The sequence below is a fragment of the Periplaneta americana genome, chromosome 11, assembly GCF_040183065.1.
Source record: "Periplaneta americana isolate PAMFEO1 chromosome 11, P.americana_PAMFEO1_priV1, whole genome shotgun sequence".
Lineage (NCBI taxonomy): Eukaryota > Metazoa > Arthropoda > Insecta > Blattodea > Blattidae > Periplaneta > Periplaneta americana.
Window position 1 is genome coordinate 131009324 of NC_091127.1, and position 13129 is coordinate 131022452.

The following is a 13129-nucleotide window of genomic DNA, read 5'->3' on the forward strand; positions in this document are numbered from 1 at the left end:
GAGTGTTATGATGTTTTGTTTTTATGGTAACTCACAAATATTCTGAACTGAAATGAGAAATATGAGCTATGAGTAACTTCCAGTGAACAACTCAATTTATAACTTGGTCCAACACAGACTGAAATGAATTTGTATAAAACACTTCGCTTATTCATGTAGCAGAAACAAAAGAATTTAAACGTTTCGGCCACAACATCCTTCATCAAGTGTGAAAAGGATTTTAGACTAACGCATTTACTGCGCCACGTCAGCGAAGCATTTTCATACACGCGGGGCTGTAACTGCATGAACCTGGAGAAGAACTCACAAAAGAGTAATCAGGGGACACACAGACAATACACTGAGCAATGGAGGACGGTCCTAGCTTTGTTGGAGAGTTAAAATCCAGGAACGGACATTCTCTGTCTTTGTCCTAGAGAAGTTAAGTCGTGGCCATTAGCATGTTAAAGCAATACGTCAGGGCGCAATTACCCACGCTGGGGGGAGAGAAGGCAGCCCCAACCCCCGGCAGCCCCTCCTAATAATTAACACTGCCACAGTAGGCGTGATATTTATGTAGGCCATATACCGCCGGGCCGGCAGCCTAGGTTAGGTTAGGTTGGATGTCTAGTAGGGTCCGGGCGGAGGCCTCCGGTACTGGCTCCCCCCTCTCTGGGTGAAAAATTGCAGCGCTCTGCTGAGCGACCAACCGAACTGACCGTCCGTCCGTCTGTCCAGACAGATTCGAGAGGCAGTTACACATCAGATGAATAAGGGGAGAGCGAAGCAAAGAATTCTTTTCTGCAGGAATAGTGCAGACGGTCGACAGTATAGGGAAGGAAAACTGCTGCTTAAAAAATAACAAAGGAAGGTTGGCTACGGTTGAGAGGTTTCACAAAATTTAATGGAATTGCACACTTTTAATTTCTGTAATGATGCATAAAAATGTTTGTAATTAAATAATGTTTGTAGCTAATATAATTGTTAAATAATCTATTGAAAACGAAAGCACGCTGTCCAATACAAAATAACTGTTAAATGATATCAAAAGGAAAAATAAGAGTCCAGTTAAACACTTCAATTGGCTGCTAGGCTATGATATCACAATAGTTTATGACAATACAATAATAAAATAAAACTCAATGTCATAATGATTATAATTTCACTTCATGGGAATTACGTGTCTCGGAACAATTCCTTAAAACTTACCCTAGTACAAACCCTAGTAATGCCGCACTTCGATTATTGTGACGTTTTGTTAAGTGATCTAAGTTCTGAACTGTCAGTCAAGTTACAGCGAGCTCAGAATATGTGCGTCAGATACGTGTGCAACATCCGACGATATGACCACATATCACCGTCCTTCGCAAGTCTTTCGTGGCTCCGACTTAAAGAACGCAGAACTTTACACTCTTTGTCTTTACCCTTTCGAATTCTGCACACCTTAACACCAAATTACCTTTCGTCTCGTTTCTCTTATCTATACTCTAGCCACGACGTAAATACCAGATCACTTATCTGTGGCACGCTAAGTATACCTCTTCATAGAACATCTTGTTATTCATCATCTTTTACAGTATCCACCTCGCGTCAATGGAATTCCTTGTCACAAAGTATTAGGGGCTGCAAGACAATAAACACCTTTAAGAACAGCTTAAAAGGTAACCTTATTAGCATTTCACTCCAATCATACTGATTTAAACTATCACTGCCTACATTGTTACTTCTTTCTTTTAGACATCATCCTGATTGTGCTGTATTTTCAAAATTGTCTCATAATAATCTCTTTCTATTATCTAATATTATTTGAAATATCTTAACATTCTAAGTATTTTAGCTTAATTCTGCTACACAGTTTATTTCAGTGTTTAATTAATAGTTCATAGTATTTTGTTGTTTAATTCGTAAATAACTCTTGTATACATGTAACTCTAATCTAAATCAAATTGTTGAATTCATGTAAGTTCATGCATATGTATATACTCTTTTTGCTGGTTGAGTGGAAGAGAAGGCCTTACGGCCTTAACTCTGCCAGCTAAAATAAATCATTATTATTATTATTATTATTATTATTATTATTATTATTATTATTATTAATTCCGTTCCTCTATAATGACTGTCTTCAGATTCTTATTAGAATTAGAATTAGCCGGTAGAATCCCTGTAGGGCAAAGGCCTCTTGGTTGACTGGCAAGGTGGCTATTCTGGCATTCCCGCGTAGCCAGTTCGGGAAAGATCCTCATTCTTTTGATGCTGCATCTATCAGTAGTCTCCACTCTCGGCGGTCCTTGGCTGTTGTCGTCCAGTTGGATCCAAAGTGAAGTTTCAGATCCTCCGCCCATCTTTTTGTCTGTCGGCCTACGCTCCTTTGTCCGGTTCTTGGGTCCCAGGCTGTTGTTTTGTACGCCTATCTGTTGTGGTCCATCCTCATGACGTGGCCCGCCCACTTCCATTTGATGTATGTGGCTGATGTTGCTGCGTCTTTGATGCCTGTCATCTTCCTCAGGTCTTCGTTGCGGATTCTGACACGGAAACTGACGCCAAGAATCTTTCTCTCCAACTTTCTTTGGCATGTTCCTAACATTTTTCTTTATCTGTCTGTTAGAGCCCAGGTTTGGGCTCCATATAGTAGGAGAGGAAGGATGCAGCTGTCCAGTATATCTTTTTTCATTCTTATACTGTATTCTTGGCTTTTGAGGATAAATCTCAGACTCCAGAATTTTGACCATGCTGCCGAAATGCGTCTCTGGACTTCTTTGCGGGTGGCATTGTTGAATATCACTATTTGTCCTAGGTAGGTGTAACTTTAGTAGGCCTACTAGCAAAATTTTTATGATCTCCAGTCTAATTCTTTGAAATAAAACAATTTCGGGAAAAGTATCATCATCTTGCTCCAAAAATCTCACGAGTGTCTCAGCTGATTCAAGTGCAGTTTATAGTGCAACATGCAATTCAGATACCATCGGATAATCCGATGACCGGTTAATCGAGAGATCGATATAATCAAGGTTCTACTGTACTTTTAAAAGAGTGAACTACTAGGTACGTGTACCTGCACGTTGTTGTAGTTGCTCTATAGCTTGAAAAAAACTTACAAGATATGGTAGGAAATCGCCAAAAAATTACAAAAGGAAGAAAGATAAAGAAAGTAAGAGAGTATAATGAAAGAAACAAGGAAACAAACAAAGAAAGAAAACTAACGTTAAAAGAAAGAGATTGCTATGCACTTGGATCTGTAATCTACTTATTCGACATCACCACATACAATCATCATCAATAACCATAAAAAAAGTCCACACCTGTGGAGTAACGGTCAGCGCGTCTGGCTGCGAAACCAGGTGGCCCAGGTTCGATTCCCGGTCGGGGCAAGTTACCTGGTTGAGGTTTTTCCGGGGTTTTCCCTCAACCCAATACGAGCAAATGCTGGGTAACTTTCGGTGCTGGACCCCGGACTCATTTCACCGGCATTATCACCTTCATATCATTCAGACGCTAAATAACCTAGACGTTGATACAGCGTCGTAAAATAACCCAATAAAATTAAAAAAAAAACATAAAAATAAGATCATTCCCCTGGCGGAAAAGGAAGCGTGGTGTTTTGGATGCACAGCGAGTTACACTACCATTTCATCAATTTTATCTATCGTTTTATTGCATATAGCTGCTCCACCTCCATTAAATTTATTAGGTGAAATTAGACTATTAAATAGCTTGGTTGATTGGTCAATAATAAAATAGTAATAATAATAATAATAATAATAATAATAATAATAATAATAAACAATAACTATTACTCCCAATTACAGAGAATACGCTTGATTCTGTCTTCGGACGAACGTAACGGTAGGGCTATTAGTATTTTCTCACTGCCTCTTTCTGTCGCTACGATAACTGAAATAGTAACTAATAGGCTTATACATGTTTTTAAACTGAAGACTTAAGACTAGTATTTAAATAGCTACTGTATGTTCAAATAACTGGATTTAGTTGAACATCAGTGCGTTATAGGGATTTAATTACAAGAGCATATAAATTGAAATGTATGTATGTATGTATGTATGTATGTATGTATGTATGTATGTATGTATGTATGTATGTATGTATGTATGTATGTATGTATGTATGTATGTATGTATGTATGTATTTATTTACACTGCTAGTGGGCAAGCACCCGGTGGCAGTGGTATATACAATATTAACAATACACAATAAAATGATAAGCAATACACAATAAAATTTACAATAAACAATACAATTTTACAACACATATACAATTCTACACACAATACAATAAGAATACACAATACAATTTAACACAATAATAATAAAACATAAATAAAATACCTAATTTTACAATACAACCTACATAATTATGTATAGGCCCTACATAAGTTTCAATAGTCTTTCACTTTACTCTCATCTCATTCCCTGTAGTGGCACTATGACGCATTTCACTGACACTCTGTAACACATTTCACTGACACTATAGAACACATTTCATTGACGCTATAATTTATCACTGGTCGGAACTATTCACTGCACTGTAAAACCATAACTTCACTGACTCACCTCGCTTCACTGATACAACAGTTCAAATAAGTCAAATAATTACATCCTTATGCATACTTTTAACAGAACTACATTTAAACTAAACATTTCTAGTCTAAGGCCCTCTTACACGCTATTTTTAAATAATTTACAATTCAAACCAAGGAAGTAAACTCGTCAGGCTAGATAAATACATGTCAACTTAAAAAAATTAAATGTTAAATGTCATCTTAATTTTAATTTGCACTTTATACACAACTTTTTAAATTATTCTTGAATCTCCTTAAGGAAGGACAGCCCTCAAAGACAGCTGCAGGTAGGTCATTCCAATCATTTATAGTTCTATTTAAAAATGAGAATTTACCTACATCCGTTTTCTGTTTCCTACATTTGATTTTAAAATCATGATCGTTCCTACCGTAGTACGTTGGCTTCTCTAACCGAGCCGTTATGTCTACCCATGCTTTCTGACCGAGATGTTATTCTAGTTTTCCTACGTCTGTTTTCCAAAGTTTCCCATTTAAGTTCTTTTATCGTATCGTTTCCATCTTCTCTTTTACCTTTAACAAATTTAGCTGCCCTATACTGGATTCTTTCTAAGGAATTTATCTGATATATTCTATAGGGATCCCAACATGTAGTTCCGTATTCCATTAACGGTCGCACTAACGTTAGATATGCTATTTCCCTCGATTTGGGGCTAGCCTTTCTCAAGATGTATTATTTTAAATGTTTTACGGTAAAGGATAGACTACATTAGACTCAATACAGTGCAATTATGTGAGCTATTGTGGATTAAGTTTGCATTTTATTTTGGCCAATGACTAGGATGTATTTTTAAGCCACAATAAATATCCAAGATATGAAGCTTGTGTTGGAAAGAGAGGTTGAAGAAAGAACTATGTTGAAACTGATCAGGAAGAGGAAAAGGAATTGTTTGGGTCACTGGATGAGAAGAAACTGCCTACTTAAGGATGCACTGGAAGGAATGGTGAACGGAAAAATAGACTGGGACAGAAGAAGATATCAGATAATAGATGACCTTAGGATATACGGATCATATGAGGAGACTAAGAGAAAGGCAGAAAATAGGAAAGATTGTAGAATTCTGGATTTGCAGTGAAAGACCTTCTTTTGGGAGGGATCACCCTGTTAACCATAGGTTACTCCCGTTCTGGTTGAAAGATCATTCACTGTGTTGATGTACGTGCCATGAGGCCAGTAGTCAGTTTGTAGAGGAGGGGATCGCACAGAAAGAGTAAGGCTGTGGCGCAAGCGCGGAACTCTCATGCAGTGCCTAAATTCCGTGGGGAATAAGTTGAAAAATAGCTTAAATATTGTTGTATACATAAGCTTTCATACATACATACATGCAGGGTGTTTAAAAAATAGAGGGCATAATTTCAGGTATGTATTCCCCACATGTAGACAATACAAAAAGTTCATTACAACATGGGTCCGGAAATGCTTGGTTTCGGAGTTATGGCCTTCAAAACAGTGATATTCACTGGAACGTTTTTCTTCCCGAAGGTAGGTGCCATGACAGAAAATATTAACAGAGGACACTCTGACAGTTAATTCCAAGGCAAAGGGTACACTGAGTGTTGTGTTTGGCGTTGTATTGTGCGACATGTACTCAAATCAGGAGCTGGCAGAAGTGCATTTCATGTACGGTAAGGCGGACGGCAATGCTGCGCTGGCTCGTCGTTTGTACCAGGAGAGGTACCCTGATCGATGGATAAGTAGCAGTGGCCCAATTGCTTGGCCTCCATGCTCACCTGATTTGAACCCTATCGATTTATACTTGTGGGACCATTTTGGTGTATTCGTCTCCGGTGCCTGATATGAAATCCCTTCGGAATCGAATTGTGGCAGGTTGTGAGGAAATACGCAATACTCCTGGAATTTAGAATCGTGTTCGCAGGGCCATGAGACATCGATGTGAGGCCTGTATTCAAGCAGAGGGTGGACATTTTGAACATCTGCTTTAAAGGCAACTGCATGCGGGAAGAAAAACGTTCTGATGAATATCATTGCTTTGAAGGCCATAACTCGGAAACCAAGCATTTCCGGACACATGTTGTAATGAACTTTTTGTATTGTCTAGATATGGGGAATACATACCTGAAATTATGCCCTCTATTTTTGAAACACCCTGTATATGCATACATGTTCTGACCAAGGGTAAGTCTTTCACTGCAAGCTCAACATTCTAGAATCTTTCCTATTTTCTGCCTTCCTCATAGTCTCCTCATATGATCAATATATCTTAATATCGTCTATCATTTGATATCTTCTATTGCCCCGAACTCTTCTCCCGTTTACCATTCCTTCCAGTGCATCCTTCAGTAGGCAGTTTCTACTCAGTCAGTGACCTAACCAATTCCTTTTTCTCTTCCTGATCAGGTTCAGTATCATTCTTTCTTCATCCACTCTTTCCAACACAGCTTCGTTTCCTATTCTGTCTGTCCACTTCACACGCTCCATTCTTCTCCATATCCACATTTGAAATGCTTCTATTCGTTTCTCTTCACTTCGTCGTAATGCCCATGTGTTTGCCCCATGCAATGCCACACTCCACACAAAACACTTCACTACTCTCTTTCTTAGTTCTTTTTCCAGAGGTTCGCAGAAGATGCTCCTTTTTCTATTAAAAGCTTCCTTGGCCATTGCTATTCTTCTTTTGATTTTTTGGCTGCAGCTCATGTTACTGCTTATAGTACACTCCAAGTATTTGAAACTGTCCACTTGCTCTACTACCTCATTTAGAAGTCGCAAGTTTAGGCTATTTTCTTTATTTTTTTTTCGACAATCATGGTCTTCGTCTTGTTGGCATTTATCTTCATCCGGTACTGCTCACAGCTGTCATTTAGTAGTTCCAATAGCATATCTCGTAGTATCGTCTCCTCTTCTGCTAACAACGCCGTATCATCAGCTAATCTTGTGCTCTTTATTCTTCTTCCTCCTACGTTCATCCCTCTCATGTTCTGAAAATAATTCTTCACTTTATCGTCCAAGTAGATGTTGCACAGGGCAGATGATAAAGGGCATCCTTGTCGTACTCCTCTCCCTATTTCATTTCCTTCAGACATTTCTTCTCCTATCCTGACTTTGGCTCGTTGTTTCTTCTGTTCCAATAAATCTTTCCATGAAAAGTGTTTTCTTTCTGTTAACAGACCAAGAAAATTTACATTTTGGACGGCCCTCGTAATTGCGTTTTAGTGGCCAGAATTTGTATAAGCTCTTGTATTGACATCAATATGGTGGAAGAAAAAAAAAATTATTTGCTCCCAAGAGAATGTTTGCTTATGAGACAAACTCTGTATAGTGTTGATGAGTGACATTACCAGAGGGGCTCACATATCTTTGAGGTAAAGTACTAAAACGTTTCGAGTTTTTCTTTCCATCGTTATCAGTTTTATGTACACAAGTTTCATTAAACGTAAGCTACACAGTGTTGCCATATTTAGCGATAAGTCGCTAAATCTAGGGAATTTTTAATCAGTCTCGGCGACAAATTTTGTAAAATACGATTGGTGACTTTTCTGCGAGTTTTTATATTTTCCCACTTTTTTCTTTCTATTAAGTTAAAATATTCAACTGAAGTAATGGATTTTTTAGTTTTAGAAGAGGCACGGGTGCATGCTGAGTAGTCTAATGATTCATACGTGAAAGTCCTGCTCTCATATATTTGTGATCTGTGATCAGGGGCGGTTATTCAGTGAAGTAGGTGAAGTACCATTTCACCTATTTACGTGTAAAACACAATTTTATCTCGTATTAAGAATTAATTCTAGTTATTACCCGTTCCGTATTTCTAAAATAAAAAAAAAGTTTTATTTTCAGTCGTTATTAACAGTGTTTAGTTATATAAATATTACCTGTAACCGTCCGCTGAATAGAATGTCAATTGTTACGAGTGCCGAGCGATGTCTGTTGAAACCTATATTACTGTAGAGGTGAAAATATTTGGGCTCTCATTCTCATACAGCACTTGCTTTCCATGGTAACGTGACGTCACGCACTACAGAAAGATTGTATGAGTGAAGTGCGTTTCTGAGCCTTTCAGTTACGGAGAACTGTCAGACTTGTTGCAGGTGGAGTAACCAGTTTGCATATCTAACGGTAGAGAAGGGTTGAAGTTGGTCTCCAAGGCAGGGGGCTTTTGTTGAAGGGCTGTGAAATTTTATAGTATGTAGGTCTACTACCTGACTCGAGAAAAGTATCCTCATTCCTTGTGTCTAAGCAGCCAGCCCTGCAGCGGTAAATTAGCTGTCTATATGTTATTTAATCAGGAATGCACGCCACATACATTCGTAAAGTTTAAAAGTTGTTTTCCGCCGCGTGTATTATTTCTTTTCATGAGTTTGCCAGTTTTGTTCTAGCTCTTTTACTTGAAAGTTTAAAGCGCGTAAATGTACACATGTACCGGTAGTTTAGTATTTATTAACTTATTATTTAATGTATTTAGAGTATATTATTGATAAGTATATATAGTGTATTAATCCTACATCATAGTGTATATTGTATGTTTAATCACTATAGTGCTATTATACAAGTACATAGGTACCAGTACATAGAAAATATTAATAAATGAGTGCAAAATATGTATCCCGAAAATGACACGGTTTGTAATATATTAGAAATGCCATTTTGCAGACTTAAATATGAGGATGGAAAAGATGTTTCAAATTCTGGACGTCCTACAGTTCCATTTGTTCTTTGTTTTTAAAAAGTGCTAAAAATAGAGAAGTTGTATAAAATAACATAAACAAATTATTCCGATGAAAGAAGCTTTTCTCTTTGGAAAGATTGAAAATTGCATTTGGAATGCCACGTAAAAGGAGAGACTTTCATCATTAGAGATATACTGTCCACCCTTAGTTGAACTGAGACATTTTATGAAGATATCATTGACAGGTTTGCTGCTTTAAAAGATAGGAGGATTGACTTTGTATGCAAGAAATTGGGTGTCCTGAAATAAATTAATTTTCCTGTTTGCATGTGTTCTAGAACTAGTAAAATTGTACGTAGTTTACGAATAGTAGGCCTACTCATATTAGCAAAACTGTTCGTGCATTTGTGTATGTGAACAGCACTTCACCTATTTTCTTTACGACGAGCCGCTACTGTCTGTGATCAGGGTTGAAAGATGCTGATTCAGTGATTCTCACGGGTTAGGTCTGTCTGTCAATGCTATTGCTCCAACACTCATAAACGGTGGCAACTTTGATTGACACGTGACGTGTCGCGAGCTGCAGCTAATGAATATAATCTTGGTTCTTCCCCGCAACGCGGAGATTTTCCACTCCAAATGACCCGAGGCAAATGAGTTTTTGGAATTTTGTGCCGACAGTTCGTGTGAAGCAAATGAGATTGTAATTTCTGCTAATTTTAATATATTTAATATATATTTAAAAAGTGTTACAATTTGTCAGAAAATGTAGTATCAATGATTAAATCAAGTGCAGTATATTCACAATCAGCTGTTCCCACATCTTCCACCTCAACATCACAGCCGTCAACAACACAACCTGACTCTGCAGAAGAGAGTGACGCCGAGAAAATAATATTTTTCTCTGCATATGTATGTTTTTCTTATTTTTATTTAGTGATATTTGTTATTAATTTTTAGCGATATTTCTGGAGATTTTTTAAACAAACTTTGGAGAGATTCAGCTCCTTTTTTCTGAAAAGTTTGCGAGATTGTAGGGCGACATGTTGGTAACAGTGAACCTTCATTTGTTCAAAACCTGAAATGTTTTTGTGCGACCTCTGTATTTTGTACATAATAGCACGATGTTTTTATGTTTATCACTTTGAAATTAATTTTAACATTTCGATTAACGTAGTTTCGGTTGCGAGCAGTGAGGAAGTTTTTTTTATTAAAATCAAGGACGAGCAGCAAAGATCTATCGTAGATGATATACATTTTGTGGAATTAATTAATTCCTCTTTTTATGCTATTTGACCGTTCTAACTGAAATTTTAGAATTATACAAGCATATTTCACAGACTAGGCTACTTTATAGAAAACGGTGACGGTCTTTGCTGCATCTCGCACAGCTGCGCTCTGCCGGTCTGTCTAGATCTAATGGAAATGAGCGGACGATGAGGTCAGCTTTGTCAACAGACGTGAAAGCAAAGCCCCTCCCTTCGTTACAATCATGTTATGATTGCAACGCAACTTGAAGAATTGGTCGGGCGATTCAATTGCATCAACACACCACTGCTTCTTCTGCACATTGATGATGTCGGCAAAATGGACGCAAGTATAATCAGGATCCAAGAAACAAGATACAACTGGCCACTGTATGAACTATTATCGTCTTCGTCTGATCTAGTGGTTAACGGGCACAACACATTCGAGGATGATGGAATAATAATGATGACGATGGTAGTAATAATAATAATAATAATAATAATAATAATAATAATAATAATAATAATACATTATTCAGCGTGACAATGTTTCTATGTACTCCTAATTAAACGGTTGAGCAAAGTAAACATATTAAATTTTCTCCGACAGAACAACAAAAAAGTTCTTCTCATTCTTTACGAAACCATCTCTTACTGCTTGTAGAGACAGAGTTTGTGGAGCGACATGATACCTCCACTGCTTGTCTTCAGTACGTGAATGAAACGGACAGCAATTTACAGGAAACTCCTCGTACCCGTTTGAATGTCTGTGATTACACGATGTAATCACGACACCCTCTTTGGTCACCGCTGCTCTATAGGCTTATGAATTACCATCATCTGTTGTATACTTGATTTGTGGTGTTTTTTTTTTTTAATATTTCACGGATTTATGGAAGATGGTGTATTTTTAAAGTGGCAGTATAGAATTAGTTAACAGCAATAAGAATCTGATAGATGGGCAGAAACTCCGAGACCTAAGGTTAGCAGACGACATCATCCTGTTTGCAACTTCCGCGGATGAATTAAGTCGAGGCATACAAGAATTAGCCCAGCAGAGTAAGAAAGCTGGACTGGAACTAAATCTCCAGAAAACAAAACTCATGAACAACAACAACGAGGAAATTATTCAAATAAACAACAGAGAACTAGAATACGTCACCGAATACACCTACCTAGGACAAATAGTGACATTCAACAATGCCACCCGCAAAGAAGTCCAGAGACGCATTTCGGCAGCATGGTAAAAATTCTGGAGTTGAGATGTATCCTCACAAGCCAAGAATACAGTATAAGAATGAAAAAAGATATACTGGACAGCTGCATCCTCCTCTCCTACTATATGGAGCCCAAAACTGGGCTCTAACAGACAGATAAAGAAAAATGTTAGGAACATGCCAAGGAAAGTTGGAGAGAAAGATTCTTGGCGTCAGCTTCCATGTCGGAATCCGCAACGAAGACCTGAGGAAGATGACAGGCATCAAAGACGCAGCGACATCAGCCACATACATCAAATGGAAGTGGGCGGGCCACGTCATGAGGATGGACCACAACAGATGGGCGTACAAAACAATAGCCTGGGACCCAAGAACCGGACAAAGGAACGTAGGCCAACAGAAAAAAGATGGGCGGACGATCTGAAACTTCACTTTGGATCCAACTGGACGACAACAGTCAAGGACCGCCGAGAGTGGAGACTACTGATAGATGCAGCATCAAAAGAATGAGGATCTTTCCCGAACTGGCTATGCGGGAATGCCAGAATACCCATCTTGCCAGCCAAGAGGCCCTTGCCCTACAGGGATTATACGGGCTAATTCTAGTAAAGTTAAGGAAAATTGACAAATCTTCTTAAAAGAACATAAAATTAAAGCAAGGACAAGCAAAACGGCCTATCCGTCTTTTCTGATTAACATATTCTTCCTTCTCCTTCATTACGACCGATAATCGAGGTTCTACTGTATTTTATATTTTAATTCTATAGGCCTACTGAAATTCTATAAGGTTATGGCAGTCCCGGCATTATTATATGGATCAGAGACATGGTCATTAACGAAAGGACAACTTCGAAGAATAGAAGCTGCTGAAATGCGATTGCTAAGACATCTTGCAGGATATACTCTTTACGACCATGAAAGGAACGCTGACATCCGAACAGAATTGAATATCACCGCCATTACGGATGCTATAGAATCTTACCGCAACAACTGGTATGAACATGTATTAAGAATGCCCAACAATAGGTTACCCAAGAGACAATTGGACTATACACCTCATGGAAAACGAGATATCAGAAGACCAAGGAAGAAATGGAAATATCAACTTTATTCTGGAAGCGGAATAGACCAGGAGTCCTAATCCAAGACTGTTAAGCCTATTGATGATGAATTCTATAAATTTTTAACAAAGTAACTCATATATGTTAGGATTTTCAAACACTGACTTAGAAAACATAGGGCTTATTGTAATATTTAATATCAATAGCTCAGAAGTTTCAAAGTTACTTGGAGCAATCCACCATCAGAAAGGGAACGTCTATTTTACGTCCATGAAATCTGGAAACACATTTGCGGCAAGACGTCCAGCCCGCGCCTGTCTATTAAAACTGGATGCACTATAACACGCAGTAACATGATAATCATCGCATCCCTCGTAGGACTCTGGCCCTCATGGCGGTCGG